The sequence below is a fragment of the Pseudopodoces humilis genome, chromosome 7 (assembly GCF_049639895.1).
Source record: "Pseudopodoces humilis isolate 2021_Gansu_Grassland_sample_001 chromosome 7, ASM4963989v1, whole genome shotgun sequence".
Taxonomy (NCBI): Eukaryota; Metazoa; Chordata; class Aves; order Passeriformes; family Paridae; genus Pseudopodoces; species Pseudopodoces humilis.
This window is the reverse complement of record NC_142206.1, coordinates 4,559,585-4,580,947: the sequence shown is the minus strand read 5'-3', so window position 1 is coordinate 4,580,947 and position 21,363 is coordinate 4,559,585.

Genomic DNA, 21,363 nt, shown 5'->3' with positions numbered 1-21,363 from the left:
TATTTTTAATACCATTTTAACCAGTGTTTCACTTGGACCCCATATATTCTTCATACAACTACTGCACTTAAGCACCATGGAGTCATAACATGTTCTTGCACCCATTTTCTCCTAACTATCCCTCACCAAAAGGGAGTGCTCTGCACTTAAGGCAACACTGAACTGAATACTAATTTTTACATCCACAGCATGAAGAAGGAGCAAATAAAGCATTTCTAGCAGCATGGGGGCCATCTCAGAGTCAGAGGAAGTGCTCTCTTATGTGAAAATAAACCAGCATCTGTCTTTGTGGTATGTTTAAAATTTTCCTAGAAGGGAATACCCAAAAAGTTAAGAAAAGCAGAAAGATTTTGCTTACCCATATGCATTTTGAAGCCATTACATCTCATCTTCTTTCAAGCAGAGTTCTTTCCTCCTGAACCATTCACCTCTGTTCTCCTCCTGAACCATTCACTGTTTTCCTTCTTTGGCACTTATTCTTGGTGCTTCATTTGTTCATTGTTATTATTTGCAAGAGTAGCCTCTTAAACACACATTTTATCATCATCATAATCAAAATAAATTATATACATTTCCATAACTTAAATCTGCTGCCTTTAATGCTAATTTTTCATTCTTCCTTTGTTTAGGTTTTTGTTGGCATTTTGCATGCTCAGGCTTTTTTTTGCAAGGGTAATGATAAACGTCCTGTGCCCCCAGGGGAGGGGCTGCCTGAAAGTTATTTGGCAGTAACTGCAGATGTGTGGCTCCAATTTAAAATCACTCCAAGAAGAATCCCTCTTTTTCACCCTTCAGTTATATTTCTTTAAACAATACAGAAGAAATACATGGATTTGTAGTCAGCTTTGGCATGATGGTTGGCTGTTGATGCCAAATTAATGTTGGTAGCCTTTGAAGCATGTCAGTGACTGCGGCTATAACACGACCCTGCAAGACCTTCCATGGCAGAAAGCAAGCCATGCAGGCTAAAAGTCTTGTGTTGTTTTGGAATGGCATTTTCACTTAGTTATTTTTAATGTAATAAATAAAGAAATTTTTCAGTGGTGGTGAAATTTTCAGCACCAACTATACTGAAATCAAAGGTAATGTCTTAGACTATTCATGCAAAGATCTGGGATCACGTTTTGCCAAGACTGAGGCTGCTTGTGTCACTAGAAAAAATACAATTGCATAACAGAAGAAGGATAATTGCACATATAAATTTACTTATAAATGTGAAAATTAGTCTTTGTTCATAATTATAGCCATTCATCAGGCATAAAAGTCCACTTGCTCCTTCATACTCAAATGGCTTTATCAGCTGAAGTTTTTTATATAGTGATGCAAAGTTTTTGAATAATAACTAAAAGAAATAGAAATCCATTTCATTTTCCTTTGGTAAATTATCTTCTACTGCTTTTTAATGAGGTCATGTACATGAACAATTTTTAATGGAATGACAAATATAGGACTTCATCACATCTACCATGATTGTTCCAACTAGCATCAGGCACTGAGGGTGATCAGAGCTTTACAGCTATGGGTGTATGTGGAACAAAAACTCGCTTCTTTTGTGAATTCTTGTATCATTTGAAAGATACCTAACTGGCATCAGAGAGGGAGCAGATATTCATTTGTTCACAAACATAAAAAACTTGATTATTTTCTCCTAAACAAAAAAAATTGTGTTGGTTAGGTCCTTCCTACCCAAGTATATAAATAATTATGAGCTGAAATGAAGGACACTGCAGAGGAGTAAATGAATTCTTTAGTGAGTTTAATGAGCTTTGAATTAGGTCCTGTGGTAATCAAAATGCAAATAGCAGCACATCTTTTGAGACACTCATTGTTTGTTAAAAAAATTGCAGTTCTCTTTGTATTCAAAACTCCAGACTCCAATTTAGTCTGAAACTTGGTTGGAATAATTTGATAATTTTTCAGACCTATATGTTGTTTGTTCTGAAAGTCTGGGGTTTGTACAAAATCTGCTACAATACCAAGTAATATGGTGTAATAGATGAGCAGACTGAGGTGGTCAGAGCAAAAGCCTCTAGACCTACATCATCACTAAAATTCAACCTAAAATGCACTAAAATGCCATGGGTACAACCATGACAGAATCCTAACTGGATCCCCTCTACAAACAAAGGAAAAAGCGTTTCTTTATTTCAGAAGTTCTTACATCTTCCTTTTTTTTTAATATGGTAGAGCACTCGTCACAAATAAAAGAAGCCAATTAAATTTATATTATTTATTCTAATTTTATATTAGTTACAAAGAAACTGAGAACCTTGAAGCTGGAACCAAATTTCTTTTAGGATGAAAATTTCCAGTCATGAGCCTTACATGAAACTTATAACAAAAAGTATTGTTAATGAGAGAGGAAACGTCCCAGAACAAATATATATCAATTTGCTTCCAGCCACCATTTACTTGGAACAGAGGAAACAGACAAAGCAAACCAGGATATTTTCAAGGCTGACTGAAAACCTCTATTACTCTCCACATCTTCATGCTTACTCTCACATTCACATTTCTTCTTTCAATCTCTGATAATGACACTTTAATGTAGATAGCATTTGCCTCCCCACTGATAATTTTTTCCTGCTTTGCTTCAATCTGTTAAAAATTGCCACCAATTACATCTTTCTTCATGCTACACACATTAAGCTCCCCAGATGTGCAACCTTCTCTATTATTAATTTGTAAATTTAAACTTCTTATTTTCCTGCCAGGTTAGTATGAGTGGTTCTGTCCTCAAGACCTTAGGTACATTTCTCCGTTTTGTCATTACCTTAAGTGCCCTAAACCAACACTTGACTTCCATTTTTTGGGGGACCATAGTGGTTAGCTTTGGATGTAGTGTTTGTTTGGCATGCAGAAGAGTTTAAGATGCTGTTTTATGGCAGATTAGTTCCAAAGGATTGGCAAAATTTGGCATCATTGCCTCCTCATATCAGTGTTGCACAGAGTGGTACTGTAGTCTCTGGAAACAGAGCATGCTCTATCTTTATTATTTTTCATTTACCATCCTTAGAGTCTTTCATGGTGGGGATAGGACAGTCCTTTGTCTTCTTTTGAAGCCTTCACATAAAAGCACTTTTTTCCCATGACAGCCCCAGACAACAAGAGGAATGTGCTCTGTAAAGCCCAGCAGTTGCCCAAGAAGCTGCCACCACACAGCAATAATGAGAGTTATTAAAGTTCAGAACATCAGAAGTGAGTGTTTTCAGTTGCAGAATATCACAGTCCTGGCTCATTGCCACCAGCCTGTGCTCAAGCTGTTTTCATTTTTGCTAACCAGAAAAAGAATAACAGGATGTTTATTTCTTTTATTATTTTTTTTTTTCAGAGTGAGCAAGTCCTGCTTATAGTGCTGCATTGAGGTTAAGTGCATCTTTACTTTTTATTCTATAATTTGAAGAAAAGGGGTCTGGTAACAAAAGATGGGAAAGAAGAAAGAATTGAACAGTGCAATGTTCACATGGATTAAAGGTTTACTTTGGCAAAGCTCTCAAGCACAACATGTACTTGCATCACAGGTGTTTTCCCAAAGCATCTCAGCTGCCTAGACAAGATGTCATGGCAGCAACTCGTGTGCTCTTTACTGCTGGAGCAGGGAAAACATTTTGCTTAACCACAAAACAACTCCATAGAAAAAAACATAACAAAACAAAAAAGAGAGATAAAAACCCATGATTCTGTACTCTCAATTGTTTTCAATTACGTAAGTGATTCTTGGGGCCAGGATTATTCAGATTTAGGCTGTCAGAGTTCATTCTGTCACTACAAAAAACGTAATCCTATAGCTCAAGTCCAAGGCAGAGGGAGAAGATCCACAGAGTGCTCTGAGCATTGAGCAAATTTCTTTGACTGTGAGATTTTCCCTTGCAGGATGGTGGCTGAGCTCCTGCCTCTCTTGTCTTTTTTAGATCAGATCTGCTGCTGGCATGGCCTTCTGGGCAGGGGACTTCTTTTGGTCTGCTCTTAGACAGCACTCATAGTGTTTGGGTCTGACTGACCACTGCAATGGCAATCATAAATAGATTAGCACACAACGCGTAAAACTGAGTACAGTATGGTAACTGTTACTGGGGTCTGTCATGCTCAAAATCCTTGAATGCAAATGTGTATGGAAATTTGCATTATTCTGTGAAAGCTATCTATAATCACTGAAAGAATTATAAATGTACTGAGGAAGTGGAGTGTAATAAAGTTGCTATATTTTAACTGAAACCAGCACTTTCTTATTTGTTTCTTGCTCTGGAACCTGGAATCAAACACTCTTCTATGCTGCTGACTGGAGCTATTTGTAAATACCTGACATACTAATAATTTTTTTCTGAATCTATTCCAGGAATTACACCTACCAACAGTACATGTTTATGTATGAGAATTTTGTTTGATCAGTGTTGGTAAACAGGTTTAGTGATGCTGGCACAGTGTATCAATTATTTGCAGCTTGTAATCTAATGTAAACTAAAGCAGTCCTGCATGAGCAGCGAGACAGGTATTTTCTGTGAAATTTTCACTGCTTAATATTTTAATTAATATGAGTTTCCTGACAAGTGAGATATATAGTTTGGGGGATAAGCTTTTATGAAAAAATGCAGAAATAACAAAAATTATTAATAGCCAAGATTGAGAGACAGTATGCTTCTGTAGAAAGTCAATATTAATATTTTAAATGGTTTGGAATATTTTTATGTTTTTTTATCATGTTGTGATCCATGAAGAGTATATTAGGCAGTGGGAAATCAATTACTATCACCATCTTAACTCTTTAGGATGTGTTTGTGTATAACAAACTTATCAAATCCTATAGAGAGCAACTTTAACACACACAGTCATAGCAATTAATTTATGTATACGGGGGGTGGTGAGAAGTTGCTGATATTTGATGAGAGGTTTGATTTGCCCCACAGAGCTCTATTCTTGTAAATACAAACTCTGCCAGCAGCTGTGTGGCCCATCCTGTAAAAAGGCATGGAGACCTTCATCAGAGATGTACTCAGGGATCTCTCAGCACAGGGGAGCTGGGATGAATCTTGTCAAGTGACACCTGTGTACCTTGATCATGCTCTATGGTTGCTGTAAAAAGTCATTGGAAGTTCCAGTCCTTTGTATTTATGGACTTTGAAATTCCTACAATTAATTAGGCCCTTAAACAGCAAGGATATATGAAATTTTACCCCATGAAGTTGCCCTACTGCCTTCAGACAGTTACTGTCATTAGAAAAGATGATAGCAGTGCACATACTCATGTTATTAGAAATTTCAGCTGTTAATGAATAATGTATGGCAGCCCTGTAGCAGTGTAAAATTTTCATGTTCAATGCGTTGCAGATAACACATCATTTCAGTGTCAAGGGAAAATAGTGGCTCAATATTGGTTTCAGCCCTTTAAATTCTGGCTTAAAGAAGTGAAGTTTATATGTAAGAATAAACGAGAGACTGGAAATTCCTTCAATTACATGTTACAGTAATGCTTTGTATGTTGGTGGGGAACTAGAACTCCACTCTGTAACTCCTTTATTTAAGCAACAATTCAACAACACTTTTCAAAATGCTGTTTATGCAAGATGAGTATGAAGAAAGGTAGATTCAAAAGAAATGGATTTGTAGGGCTGACCAGGCAGTACAGCTTTGTCTTGAAATTTGAAGATAAAAAGAAGGGATGACACATAAGCACATTCCAGTGACAAAAACCTCTGTGCCAACAAACTGTAATCAATTCTGCAACATAATGGAGTGTCAGTCAACCATCTAACCTCTAGGAGGACAGGGCAGCTGTGGGAGCTCTTCTCATGAGATGTGAAACAACTGAAGAGCTGGCAATGGAAAGACTACAAACAGTCATCGGCTTATCTGCTGCTGGGGAAATATCCTCTGTGCTTTGGCATCTTGCCCCCGAGGTTGCTGGCCAAATGTGAGATGATTTACCATTAGAGTGAGGCTGTCTGCCAGATGGATAAGCCCCTACAAACTGAGCTCAGACTTTCTGACGTCTCCCACTTCTGCTTTCACGGATCTAAGAGCTGTGGCTGGGATCTTGTCAAAGGATCCATTAATGGGAAATAGAAGATGGAGAGTGTAACTGGTACTTAGGGAGAAGCATGCAATGTCTGAATGTCCACTTTGAGTCCTGAACAGGATTGCAATGTGGTACATGCAGTAGCTGCAAGGTCTTCTGTACTCTTGTGGACTTGATCCCAAAAAAACGTCTAATCTGCAAGAGTATTGATGCCTTGAAGTATTGTTTTGAAGCCTGGAGGTATTGTATTGAAGACTTGTATATTCTACTCAATATAAGGAACAATAAATTATTCTTATGGATATCCTGCACACACACACATGTGTATAAACATGTACATACATATGGAATTTGGGGGCATGCTTTAGGTTTGCTTTAGGTTTCCCAATTATTTGCTCATCTCAGCTTTCAAAGCAAGTAGAAGATGAAAATAAAACCAGTCTCCTTCCCTTTTAAAGAAAGTACTTTGGAATAACACACATAAAGACATTCTTTATTTTTAAAGCTGCATCCTGTTTGAAACGAGCATGAAAACCACCTGCATAATACTAATTTTCTCTTTCCATAAGGAAGAGTTGACACTCTTGGGATTTCAGCCTGTGATAAGGCTATTATAAACTATATTAGTGGATATTAAAAAGCCACTAATATGTTTTAATCTTCTGTGAAGCTGTTCCATCCTGATAGATGGCTAGCAGCTTGCAATGAGACTTAATGTGATACAACTTTTTCTAACATCAAGTGGTATCCCTCCTGCATTACTGTATGGAATAAAAGAGAATTACACCAATGGTTCTCGCTTCTGGTATCCTTGTGTCTTGAGAGAAAGGAGGGACAGATTTGAGGAGGTGGGCTGTTGAGGAGGAGTGGTTCTCCCCTCCCCTGGAAAGAGCTGGAGAGGGAACAGCCCTGTCCCCGAGATCAGGGCTGACATCACTTCTGTGACAGCTCTGAGGCAATTCTCTTACAGATGCTCCGGCCTGTTCTGGCACTGGTCTGTCCACTGAAGGACAACATGTTGAGACCAGGATTAAAGCCTCATTTCTTTGTGTGTGGCTGATTGTTAAACTGGATCACTGGCACTCTCAGTGCAATTTAAGCAGTTTGGTGTTTGACACTCAGTTTTATCTTGAGCTGCAAGTTTTCACAGTTTGTGTGCAATTTGCTTGAGGACAAGAATTCACAAGTGAAACTAATTTTAATAGGAGGTATATTTGCAATGGGCATTGATATTTCTGTGCATCCAGGCTCTGGGATTGTTCTATTGGCATGAGTGAGAAATCCTTTCTAAAGGCTAACACGAATTCAAGGCTCTGCGGGCATATTTCTCCTGGTATCCAAAATGGAGAGAAGTGTCCTTCTCTGTAATGGAAAACAAATATTGTGTCAACCCAATGCTGAAAGCCATACAACCAAGGGGGATTGTCAGGCTTTTATACACAAAGCACTCAATCTGCAATTGCATGAGAAAACAAGGCATGTATCTGCACTCAGGTTTTTAGGATAAAAACCTCATGTTTTGGAACCTTGCCTTGGCACACCCAGATGCTATTATTTAGGTTATTTTATAAAGCATTTAGGACTAAGATTGAAGAAAATTTGAGCAAAGTATTGAATTGGTCTGTATCCTTCATCAGTCAGATATTTAAAGAAGGCAACACATCTCCCACCAGGCATATGATCTTTTCCAAATGCTGCAGAGTTGTGCAACAGAATGAAAAAAATTCTGAAGGAGACAAAAAAAAAAAATTAAGGATTTCCATCTGATTCCTCTATTAAAAAAAGTGAAATTTCATTGTTTTCATGACCAGCCATGGTCTTTTTCTAAAGCTTTTAAAGATTGAGATAAGTTATTTTAGATTTAGATTTAAAAAAATATAGATTTGACCACTAATATTAGACTACAGTTGCAGAGAGCAGGCATTCAAGCATTTCACGTCTACTTTTCCACCAGACTACCACAACTGACATTGTTCAAAATTGTCAATATAGAGAAGTTTAGCTTCACATTCTGTTTATTTAAAATATAAACTGAGATGTTTGTTAGATTTTGGAATTTTTTTTATTTTTTTTTTATATTAGCATTAAACCAAAACCTATCCAACATATTACCAGTACAAAAGGGGAACAGCAGAGAGGACACATTGCACCAAATTCTGTTTTCTAATATCACTAAGCACTAAGTATAGCAAAGTGTGCAGGATCTGTGAAAAAAGTTCAGTTTTACTTGCAGTTACCATAGAAAGCTCTTACAGGATGATGAAATCATTAAGAATAAAGAGTATCCTTGGAAACTTGGAAATTGTAGAACTAGAAGTTGTAGCTCATTACTGCTACTGTAAAGTTTTTGCTCTTCCAGCAACCACAGATTTACCCAATTCTCATCACATTTAACATCAACTGAAGTGCCTGTTGCCTAATTTAACCCAAGATATTTGACCACAAGTGAAGCCATCCACAGGTCAGACAATGCTGGGACTCTGTGGGGTGCTAGAACTGCTGTAGGTCTCACTGCAAGACTAGACTTTATGTGGAAAGACTTTTCCTTGGAGCCTTTGAAGAAAATGCAGCTGCTGCTGCAAAGGAGTAGAGAGAAAATAAAAACTGTGAAATCAGAAATTTAGGCACTGGTGAGTATGTATTATTTGGAGCTTTGTATCACAAGCACTCAAGGCAAGTATGAGCTGTGTTTTTCTACTGACTGCATTGAATTCATCAGAAGGGTCAATGCACTGGAAGTGTAGCACAGCCCAAGGGGACCAAATGGTTCCCTGCTATCCACTCTGCCTTCTCCAGAAACTTGGGTTACTTCCTGGCACATCATTTCCAAGAACATAATCTGGAATCCTAGTGTAGGTGAGCCTTACTGCTCAGTGTATGAAGGCCATTCTCTGTAAATGACCAATTCGAAATCTCTCATCCATGACTGTCACGGTAACATTTTAAAAATATAATCTCACATTTTCTGAAGTAGAGTTTTTGTTCATTTTGCTTTGGTGGTAGTGTCATACAAGTCTGTAGTATAACCAAAAACTTCCTTGTTTCTGGAAACTATTTTCAAGGTTGGAGGCAGGCCAAGAAAGGAAGGAATTCCATTTTCTGTGACAACCAAAGATATCTGAAAGTCTGTGTTTATATGAATATCTGTTTTCTCTACAAATGCAATCTTTATCTTTTCTATCAAAAAACTGTTAAGTCCAGAATGGTTCTTGCTAAGACCCCAGGGATGAGTTATCTGTAAAAGAGGATCTGTGGAAAAGAGAAATTTGCTAATAGTGCATCCCTTGTGTTCAGCTCATACTGCATCAAGAGAGAAGAAATCTCCTTCTGTCTCTGTGTGCAGCCGGCGAGACAAGCTGTGTGCTAGTGGGGCCACGGGGAAACTGCCTTCCTCTTGTGCCAAAGGAATATATTATCATTGAAACAAAGGAAAAGAAAGGATTCTCTTGTTTCAAACTACCTTCACTGCCCCAGAGGAGGAAGGTTTTATGGCTTGCCAAGAGAGATAAACTTTCACCTGAATGGGAAAACTGCATGGATCTCTCTAGCAAGGGAGAAGTTGCTGGAGGGTGGGTGGCTGCAGCAAAGAGCTATTTTTCTGCATGCCACACAGCAGTACTGTGGGGTTTATCACTTCAAATAATCTGTTCTACAGGCTTTTGTCTTGAGATTACAAAAAGTGTTCACACTAATATAACCACAGCGAACTAATCTGAGTTATATTATCTCGAGCTGTGACTGAATCCAACCACAGTGTGCTTTGCTGCCAAGTAGAAAAGGCATAGGAATGACTAAGTACACAAGAGTTCCTGTGATTTATATTTAAAATCAAAGATTCTGCTTCTACATAGCAACTTACATGCCTTGTTTTGCACACATATGGCTCATTCTTCATGTATCATATCATGAAAAATGTAGCTTGTAATCCTGCTGTGAAGAAAGATGTTTGTGAATATAAATGCAAATTTTATAATTTGTGTTTTTTAATAAAGTAATTGTGAGCTATCAGAATATTTTCCATTTATGGCAACAGGATTATGTCTTACATTATATATATGTGTGTGTGTGTGTGTGTGTGTGTGTGTGTACATGTACATACATATAAGTACATGGCATTCTCAGACATCAGAATGCAGGTGCTGCTTTCTGAATCCCAAGCACAAAATGTGTATCCTGAAAAGCAGATTTGAGGATGAGATGATTGGTAGCTAGGCTTTGTAAGGCTGGAAAGAAAGGCTTGTTCCATAAGGCAGCAGCTCTGTAGCTTTCTTAGTGACAGGTCATGGATTTTCCACATGCCACCCTGAAGCTCAAATGAGGATAACTAATGAAACTTATTCTGATTTCCTGGAAAAGCCTGTTCCAGGACTACTCAATGCTGCTGATATTGGTGTCAGGAGGGTAATGAAATAGGAAATAGCTATCTGAGAGCTTAACAAAGTCTCACATGCTGCAGAAAGGCTGCTTTGGAGGCTGTCACAACCCACTGGTATTGGCCATGATGTTCATTCTAAGTCCTCCTCAGGCTGAACAAAGATTCTGTGTCAAAGAACTCTTATGCTTTTATGATATAGTTGCCTTAGATTCAGTAATCAGCCCACTATTTAGACACATAAGGCACTGGTTAACAAGCCCTTAAATTTTAACTCTTCTCAAAAGCAGTGGCTAATATGCCCTTAATTTTTACTACACACTTTAATAAGCTCTCAACTCCCACAACACAGCATTGAAAGTAGCTGGCTAAGAAGGCACACTACATTTCTCAAAGGTGCTGGCATAAGCCACAATACTGCTTTTCAAAGGTGCTGGAACAAGCCACAACACACTTCCACAAGCTCCCCAGTCTAGCAGCAGACTTCAGTATGGAGTCTGGGGTAGAATATGACAGCTGTTCTTTCCACAGGCAAAGTAAGAAGAGAAGTAAAGACAGAAGAGAGAGAAAGAGAACAAAGAATATCACCAGTTCTTAGGTGCTGCATTGGTCCAGCATCCTGTGGCTGCATTGCCACATGGATGGTCCAGACCTGGGGTAAACAATAAGAGTGAAAGAGAAAGGGAAGAAAAAGAGCACAAGGGGGCCTGATACACTTTATTTTACAGTTAACTTGGTGCATACCTCTTATGCAAACAAGATTTTTCCTGCTGTTTTGTTCGCACCTGCACACACAGCCCTTTTGAGCCTCTCTCCAGGAAGTGAGTAGAGAGGCAGGTGGACTCATGGCTTGAGTGATCAAACAAGAAGGACTGGAAAAGTTCTTTGGCAGAGATCCATCTACACAGGAACTTGGCCTGCATACAGAGAAAATATACTACAGATGTATAAATTACACAGGTTGGGATAGTGCTGGTCAAAATCATCCATACAGGAGTCATGTGAGAAAGAAAGTCTAGGCACCATAGATTAACTTACTTCAACTAAAAAAATGCAAACTAGAAATCAGCTAAAACCACATTTACACGCATAGAAAAGTTTCTAACCAGCTATGTTAGCTAGATTGATATAGGGAACTTATAGCAAAGCTTATACAACTATAGTTTCTGTGTTCAGAACAGAGTCCTTAGTTATGCAACAACAGGATTTCACCTATTGTTTAAGACTGATAAAGCATGAACTACTGCTCTAAAAACTGGTAAAAACTGGATCTTTAGTTTGGACTGTGGCCAGAAGACTTGAAGGACGGCCAGATACCATGAGAGCCTGCACAAGGACCAGGTTCATACAGAGGACATCATGAGGATGACTACTTACTTCATCCAGCAGCTCCTGCCCAGGACCACCAGAAGACAGTGCACAAACACGGAACAATGAAAGGCTGATTAACATACAGAGCCAGAGTAGGCAGGGATAGGTGCAGAATATGTATAGGTGATGTTGAAACTTTTCTAGTATGTGTTGTGGTGCATCTGTGCTCTTTGTGTTGTAAATATTATGTTCTGTTGGTATGCCCTGTCACCCCCAGCTCAGTCAGTTTGCCCCAAGTTGTGCCTCCTCCCTGTCACAGCCCGGCCTCCTCATCCAGAATGTTCTCTGTCCCTCCCTCCTGGGGTGTCAATCCTGTGTTATGCCTTCCCCCCTTGAGTGTCAATCCACCCTGATCCCTGCCCCTGTTCCAGTGAGTTCCCTGTCCTTGTGCCAACCCCTGCCTTGGAATTCCCCTAAACCAGGACACCCCAGTGGATTGTTCACCTGCTTGTCAGTTCGTGTCCCCTCCTTGTGTGTCCCCATTTGTTGGAACTTTGTGACTCCCGCCCTCTGATCCTCCCCTCAGTGTTCCCTATTGGTGAAGGATTTGTAACCTCCCCCTGAACCGCCCCCATATATAATCCCCTACACAACTCTGACTTTTGCTCTTTGTCCCTGACTCTTTTGGACAATAAACCTGTTCTAGGAACCCGTACAAAGAGCCCCCTCCTCAATCCTTGTCTCCACACCCAGCTCCAGCTCTCAGGACGTGCTGTGGAGCAATAGCTCTGAGCTGCACTCCAGGTCATGCTGCTCCTGGAGTGTGTCCCACTCTCTGCATGGTGCCGTGGTGGTGGTGAGCTAGCCTGGGACTCCAGCACCGAGTCAAATATGTATGATCTGAAGTGTGTATTAACAGTGCTTGGCACGCATGTTTGTGGTGGAGCAATCCCCTGTGCATCCAGTGCTGAACACATACCTACTTCACAACCTTGCTGGTTGTGGAGCCTTTATTCCACGTGTCATATGTTCAAATGGAACAACCAAAGAAATATAGCCAGTTGGATTTATTGGTGGAGCTTACATACAATTTTAGTTATAATTACATGGTTTTTTAAACCACCAATTAAATAAGCCTACCAGAGAGACAAAATCAGTCCACATCTTATTACAGAAAGTAACTTGCAGCCAAGGGTTAATCGTTGCAGTCCTACATTTGCAGTGCTGCAAACAAACGTTATCAAAAGAGAATCCAAATTCCTAATTATTAGCACATCAGGCCATATCAAAACAATGTCATTTATTTGATAATTTTAACCAAGAATGTGCTTTTTTCCGGAGGAGAAAAAGAGTAGAAAAAGAGCAATGGAGGATTGTTCAGTCATTCTTGGGAAGGATAAGGAGCTCTGTCTAGAGCTAAATCCAAGCAAAATTTAGAGAAACTTTCAAGATGGGATTTCCAACCCTCCCTTCATGATTTTTATCTAATCTACTTTCTAGCAAATACTTGACTGAAAAGGCACAGAAAGGGCAAAGATGGTGCACTCATTACAGCAGCACATTATTTGTGGAAGGCAGGAGAAATTGGGGAACTGATACTGAGATGGGGTTTATGTAAATACAATATTATATATAAGATATATATAATAAACTATAAAACTATATATAAATTATATAAAACTACATATAAGCTATTAAACTATATACAATACGTATAATATATAATATATTATCAAGATGTTTCTGAGATTTGAATTTAGCTTCCCTAGTTGTATCCCTTTTGGTGATCGTGGTAGTTGTGGTTAGAGTCTGGTCACTGCAGATAGTCAGGTCATGAGTGCTTTTTGGAAATACTTTCTCAGTCCCAAGCAGAGTGCAGATTTCAAGAGCTCTAAAGATATTACCAAGGAAAAGAAACTGCTTGGGTGACAACAAGGGCAAGAGAGCGAGTACTACAAAATCTTCTCAAAACTCCTGCAAGGTCTTTCACTGGTCTGTGTTTGCCCAGTAAAATACTTAGTTGGACAATCAGAAGCTGGCTTGCGTTTGAATATTGCAGAGAACTTTTCATGGACAGTAAGGCTGAAACAACTTGGTCAGCTGCCAGTGTGCAACTACCACAGATGGGATCTGTGCCAACTTTAGGTGCATTACAAGATAGATATTTAGGAAGATTACAGCTTTCCCAGGTGCCATCTGCTTGCTTCCTTCTAGGTCAAGCTGATACCTTAAGTTTTAGCTTTCATATTTTTCATATTCTGTGTTGCCTCGGTGTGTAGTTTTGAGATTCATATTAAGTGCTCTCTTCACAGAGTAGGTAAGCAAAATTATTTCTTTTCTAGCTTGATACCAAGGACAACCCTTACAAATTTCAGGCCCAAAAGCATAAACAATGGTGGACTGAAGAGAGAAAAGAAGAAGGATGGGACTTGAAGCTGTAATTGGACAACTAACCCCAATATGCAGATGCACCAAAACTTATAAAAATGTGACACCTCGTGAGCAGTCATCCACTTTGTGACCATTTTTAGGTCCATCTTGGGTGTAGCCCTGGCCAGGCTCTTGTACTGCCCAAGGTGTATCCTTTAAGGCCTTTCAATAAATACCTACTTAATTCTTAATTCTGTCTAGCCTCTGTTCTAGGTCAGCCTTCTGTGTGTGCCTTGTGTGCCCTCCCCAGCTGAGCCCCACGAGCTACCCCTGCAAGTCCTTTCTGCTCTGGGACCTGGCACCCAGCAAGGGATGCACAGCTGCTCAGCTACAACGTCTTCTAAATACATAAAACATCTATGATATCTTTGTAATCACACTCCTTGCGCCCTTCAAAAGCATTCCCACAGTGCTGGCAGATGTCACCATGCACACTGAATCTGTGGCTCTGGATGTGGTTTGGATTAGGTGGATGCAGACTATGACCAGCCCTGGACTCCAACTGCACTGCAAACACAAAATCTCTCACAGATATGCATCCACCTTTCAAAAAACAACATGCTGTGTGAAAAATTACTTCTTTCACTGTAAAATACAGTGGAGCATGTGTTTCTTTTTGACTGTTTTCCAGCTAAACTGCCCTTCACAAACAGAAATATAACTGTTTACTTGTCTATATGACATTTTAATTGAGAGGTTTTGCTAATGACCATAATGGCTGCACCAAATTCTGACCTAAAGTTTGGAAAGAACTACAGTAATGCTTGTTTTGAGTGGATGATGAATAAACAAGGGGAAAAAAAGAGGGAAGTAGGTATGTGTATATAAAGCGTGGCATGGTCTTTCAGAAGGCAGCAGAGAAATAGATTCCTCCAGTATTTCTCTATACTTAAAAACCAAAAAAACCCCACCTACAGCAGGATTTTTCTAAAAAGAAGTATCTCTTTATATCAATACTGAAAGTAAGAACTGGCATCAGTTAAATTAGACATTGTATATATGTGGTATATATACTTCACTTGTGATAATGTATGCTGAGGCTAAGAAGGTTTTCCTAAAAAGTCAGCCAAGAAACAAAGCACACTTAAGGAATACAGATTTTTTACAAGGGAAATACCTAAAATAGTGTAAATCTTTAGTCTTCAGTGTATCATGCTTAAATAAATGTTGGTTCAACTGGATATGAAACATTTGTGTGAAGGTTTTTCATAGAAGATACTGAGCGCTTTCAGTTGAAGACTAAAGTCAGTTGAGGTCTGAGAATCTAACTTACATGGTATTTTGAGGTGTTCAGTGCAAGAAATCTTAGACTTTGTTTTTCAAGTTCATAAATTTTCAAGATTAAGCCCAGGTCTTCAAGTGAAGCAGTTGGAAAATAAAAAGTGCACAACTGGCAGGTATCATTTTCCAGTGGGTTTTCTAGCCAGCTGTAACTTACCTCCCCTTCCAGTCTCCTCCTGCCCCTCCTGCATGTGCCAGTCAGTGTGGCACTATCCACCCCAGCAGTTTTAGCACTTTTAACCACTATTCAGCAATTTTAACCACTGCCATTCATCCCTTGTTAGGCACTGTTTTTCCCATGTGCCCCGGTAGCAACTGCTTCGCTGATGAGCACCCACCATGACCCATCCAGAATTGTTGAATTGTGCTGGTTCCTGGCCTTTACTCATCAAAATGAGCTCAGCAAGAACCTGGGCCTCAGCATCCATCAGCCCTTTTGCTCACAGAAAGCAGCACCATGTTGTGAGGGTCAACCACAGCACATAAGGACTTTCACAATTTGCTCAAACTTAATTTCTGAGTTGTAGCAGTCCTGGCCTGCGGTGATTTACTGGGAGGATATTCAAGAATTCCCTTTCTTTGATGGCTCATTTCCCTCCAGTTTATGTCTATTTGCTGTATGTATGTGCACATATACAGTCATTTAGCTTAAATCGTTCTCATATGCTCCTATGAGCTCATGGTGTATTTATAGAAAGTAACTATATTGCTTCTCAGGCTTTATTTTAGTAGCCTTACTGCAGTGCCTTCCAGTCTGTGTCATAAGACAGACATTTCTGGTTCTATGGTTGCTTTTTTTTTTTTTTTTAATTTGAAATGATCTTGCTCTAACAGGAAATTTCACACTGCAAAGTACAGTCCAACTAATACAATCACACTGATATTAATTTATTTCTGTCAAAAATATCTTGGTTTAAATGGAATGGGGTCCACTCAGATTTTTCCACTGCTGTAATAGAGTGTTCTAGTTATCCTGTGATCAATTAACATCAAAAGATTTTTCTCTTCTTCTGCCTTTAGTTTGCTGTGTTCCAAGCTCGACAGAAATTCTTGCTCTTAGTTCCAGTGCACATGTTTTTGCCAAATTTTATCCCGATTCTCTTTGCAAGTTATAAAATCTTCTTTATCCTCCTTATATTAATTATGTCTTCTTGCTTTAGGGCACCATCATATTTAGTTAATATCCTCTAGCTCTTTGTGGCAAAATCACTAATGAAAATGTCAAATTCTGTTAGTTCTAAGAACTTAATAAGTTATCTTGTTGAAGATGGATATTTGTATTTTATTACAATAGAAGAAATTGTGGACCTGATGTTGCATCTTAGCAACACTTAAGTATTTCTGGAAGGGAGAGACTTATCTTGGATTATATAATGCTTGCTGATTACTTTAGAGGTAAGATTTTTTTCCCCTAAAATCATTAATAAGTGTTTTCTTACAATAACAAATGATAAAATCACAATGTGGGGGGTTTGAGCAATTTGAGGCTGTATGACTATGTTGGAGTGATAAAGCAAGATTGACATCAGTCATTAGAAAAAGATTATTAGTAGTGGAAATCTGCCATCCTTGTAAGTTAATTTAGATCCTGCATTTTTCCTGCTCTGTTTAGTGCATGCAAGGGATTTGCAACAATCATTAAAAATTCACTGTTTTGATAATTTCAATGGGTCTGAATTTCAGTATTTAGATCAGTTGAAATTTCTAACTTATCTTAAAATATAAGGAGGAGGAATTAATGAGAATTTCATCTGCTTTCTGGACAATGATAGGGTGTTCTTTTTCCCCTTTTCATACTGAACAGAAATGCACAGTAAAAGGAAACAGCTTTAACATATCTTTCTTCACACAATTTTAAGTTAATAGTCACCTAACTTAGGTGTCATGGAAATAGGTTTCATAAAAACTGAACATCATCTTACAAGAGAGGAGGAGTGGATGATGGACATCAGTGATGTATATTTTGTCTTTAAACACAATTAATAAATCACAAATGCAAGTTTTTTATTCCTGTAATAGAGAAGACAACTGTCTTTTTGAAAATAGGGGGAAAAATTGATGCACATGGATGTAATCTGGGAAAATGTTTCACAGTGATCTAATCTAGAACTAATTTAAAAACAACACCACCAAGAAATATCTCACTACCAAGAAAAAATGTTGTTGGTGGGTGATCACAGGAGTGCAGCAGCAAACATTTCTTTCCCTGTAGGCTCTCTGCTAAAGCACTCAAAGACACTGCAGGTGATAAATCATGGTCTTGTTTCCAAGAAGAATGAGGCTTAGCAGAACAGTCATTGTGCATGTGGTGCTCAGTGAACCCAGCAGCGAAGGTGCTATGGGTAGAAGGGATACTACCATAACTTTCCAGTTCTTTCTCACTTGCAGGATCCCAAGTATCTCCATAAGCAATGGGTGTTTGGGCAGAAGTACACTCTAAGCTAAGCACATACATAAAGGTCAGTGTGATACATGAAGAAATGAGACCCACCAGTAGAGAGAGAGAGTGATTCTGGGTGAATCTGGGTGAATCTAAAGTTTATTCAGAAGCATCACTAAATATCTTTATGCCTAAAAGCTTTTCTGGTTCCAGCTTACAGATGTGACCACAGTTCTACAATAAATCTGTCTTCTTTACATTTTCCATTGTTCTCTCCAAATCCATGGTAAAGGAACATGAAGAGTGTGCATGAGGAGATTGTGTTTATGTTGACACAGAAATAGAAACTGGTTTGTTCAGCTCTGTCTCAGATACACGCTGCTGGTCCTCTGTTTAACTCTTGTCTTACACCAACACCTGTTAACCCCACAGGTCAGGAATTAGGCTGCATATTTTTCTCAGCATTGATTCCTTGATTTCATTTCAACACCTCTACTTTATTTCATCTCGCCACCTCTGCTTTTATCTTCTTCTCTATCAGCTCACTGCAGCAGTGAATGCAAAGATGAAAGTGTCATTGCAACTTCAGTCATTAATATAGTGATAAATATAAACATTTCATAAAATCCTGTTGGTTGCTGATGGGTCTTATGATGTGAAAACTGCTCTATATCAGATCCAAGTCCTGTGTGACATTGGCAGTGCTTTCACAGCCTGAAGGGCTGACACAAAATCATTCATTTACATTAAAAGTCATTCCCATCTAAAATCCATTCCCATCTTTGACATAATGTTTTCTTTCTGTCTGATTTTTCATCAAGCAAAAAGCTTAACCACGGCATCTAAGAAATACAGAATTCAGTTTACTTCAGACCTTGTGCTTAAACTTAATTCACTTCAGAAGGACCTGCTTATTCTGGTTAAGTGCTCCAATTTGAAAAGAGAATCAATTCCTTCTGTCTGAGGCAAATGAGAAAATCTCATGCTCTGTCTGAGAAAAAAGGGTTGTGAACTTCCTCATACCTCAGATGAGATTGCACAGACACGTACTACACACATCTGCTTTGTAATATACTCTTGTACAAAATTCAAAATTTAAAAAGGATTTTCTCATTTTGCAAAAGAAATTGGTATGTCTGAGCAGTGAATGAAACAAAAAAGAGCAATATTGTTGCTCTTTATTTCATAATATAAAGAAGTTTGTGCTTAATTTAAAGCACTTGCTTGGAGTTAAACCCTCAGATAACTGACTTTCTGAAGGGTAGGCCAGATCCACAGAGAAAGAGCTAATTTACAGGCTGAAATTCTATTCCATTACTGTTGGTAAACACAAATATAAAATAAAATAATTTTTCATCTCCGTTCAATACTGACTCTTTAAATTTTTAAGGGCTGCTTCTCATGTCAGAATTTCAAATGGAAGGAGCTAGGCTGGATCAGCAAGTTTGCTGTACAGGCATTCTGTAACTATATATGGATTTAGAAAGAAACTTAAGCTTGAATAGTGATATTTCACAGCTAGGAATTAGCAAGAAGTAATTGAGCTTCTTTCTATGAATTGATTCAACCAGAAATTCAAGAATTGATTTATTTGAGAGGAAACTGAAGGTGAGCCAGGTGCCCCAGCTGCCCCTTGTCCAGGCACATGGGACTTGTCCTGCTCCCAAAATCTCAGCATTCCTAGCCCTACCAAAAGAGCCCTGCTTGTGAGCAGTGCTTATTTTGCTGATCAACTCTGCCCAGCACTGAAAATACAATTTAAAAGTAACACTCTGAAAAATATCTGTTGCTTTCTGCAAATGCTGAGGACTGTTTAGACATATAATTAATGTGGTCTTGCACTTACGGAAATTTGGCCTTTCTGCCTAGGATTGTTTTGGCTAAGGGTATGTTCTTTCTGCCTTTTGTTTGTAAGAAACAAATCGGTTGTTATTTATTGCTGAGTGAAATGGCAAGCTCTATTAATATTGTAGTGCTGACAAAGAAAGCCTTTTCCCAGTTTGCTGTTCTTTTTTTCTCTTTTTGTGGAAATTCCTGTTCTTTTTCCATAAACAGATGCAAACAGACTAAACATTTCCTGCAAAATATGGCAGTGAGCACGAAGTAGCACTAGCAGGGTTATCTTGCTGATCAAAAGATGTATTTTATCATATGTCTGCACTGTCAAAGCACAAAATTTCACTGAGAGGAGAAGTTTCGTGTCAGGGTGTTTGAAGCCAGTTTTAAGCTGTGCTGCATAAAGAGGAAAGGTATTCAGGTACAAACTGATGAAGTAGAAGGTTTCTTTGACTCCCATCTTCCCAGCTACACCACATAATGCCATTTTTTTGCCCTGAGACTCTCAGCTACAAACCTCTTTAGTGGATATGAGTTGCTGTGATGCTGACCTGCCCTGCCTGTCCAGAGAGCCAATGTCCTGTGGGAGGTGGGGATGCTCTTTGGTGGCCTGAACAAGATCAAGGAGCCTGCACACACCAAAATTGCTAGAATTTGTTAAGCCTAAGAAGAAATAAGAGTTTGGGGATTTATATATTTGAAGGCTCTCTGAGCCTTCTGATATTCAGCAGACTCACACTACCCTCAACATTCCAAACACTGCCTACCAAATCCTGGGGCAAAACTGAATTTATTTCCCTGAAAGAGCTGCCCTTTGAAGCAAAAATGCTGTGCAATCCCTGACTAGTGGAAGCTGCCACCACCAAGTCAGAGACAGGCTGGGAAAACTGAACATGAGCATTCCTCAGTGCTATGAGAAGAATGATATGACCTCAACCTGATACTTTTTGTTCATTTGGTTTGTGCTGAATGTTTACTGAAGCTCTGTCCTTTGTAGTTGATGATTTAAACACAGGATTATGTTGCCTAGAGGTCTTTTTTTGCCTGATATGAAAAGTATGACAAATAGTCTAGTCTTTACTCCTTCAGTTTATCTCTGCTTCCTACCCCAGCAGCACTGGAACTGTGAAGCTGCCAGCATCTACTAGAGTTGGTCAAATATAGGTATGACAGTAACTGCAAGAAAAAAAAGGAAAGGAAATACTAGTGTTAGCATAACCTTGTATGTCTATAGGGAATTTTATTATGCAGTTAGAGATCTACAGTTTTATTTGGTGTCATAACCTGCTTGATAGGGGGATGCATTCATTATAAATTCTTGTCAGGTTGAAAAAACACACCAGTCCATGTCTCAGGGAATCTTCTGCTTTACTGCAGAATTGTTTTAACTCTGGCAACTAGCCCACTACTTAGTCTCAAAAGCCTTGGCTCACAAGCCCTTAATTTTTACAACACACTTCAATAAGATCCCAACTCCCTCAAACAAAGTTCTGTATGGAATAATGGGTATAGCGGGATAGCCACGCTTGTGGTAGCAAGACAAAGCAAGACAGGAGAGAAATAAATGCAGGAGGGAGAGAAAGAGAAGAAAGAAGATGACCAGGTCTTAAATCCTGTGTTGGTCCTGCTGCATGGAGGTCCAGATTTGGGGTAGTGAGACAAAGAGGAAGGGAGGAAAGAGAGGGGTCTGATCTTTTATAGTTAAACTGGTGCATGTTTCTTATGCAAACTAGATTTTTC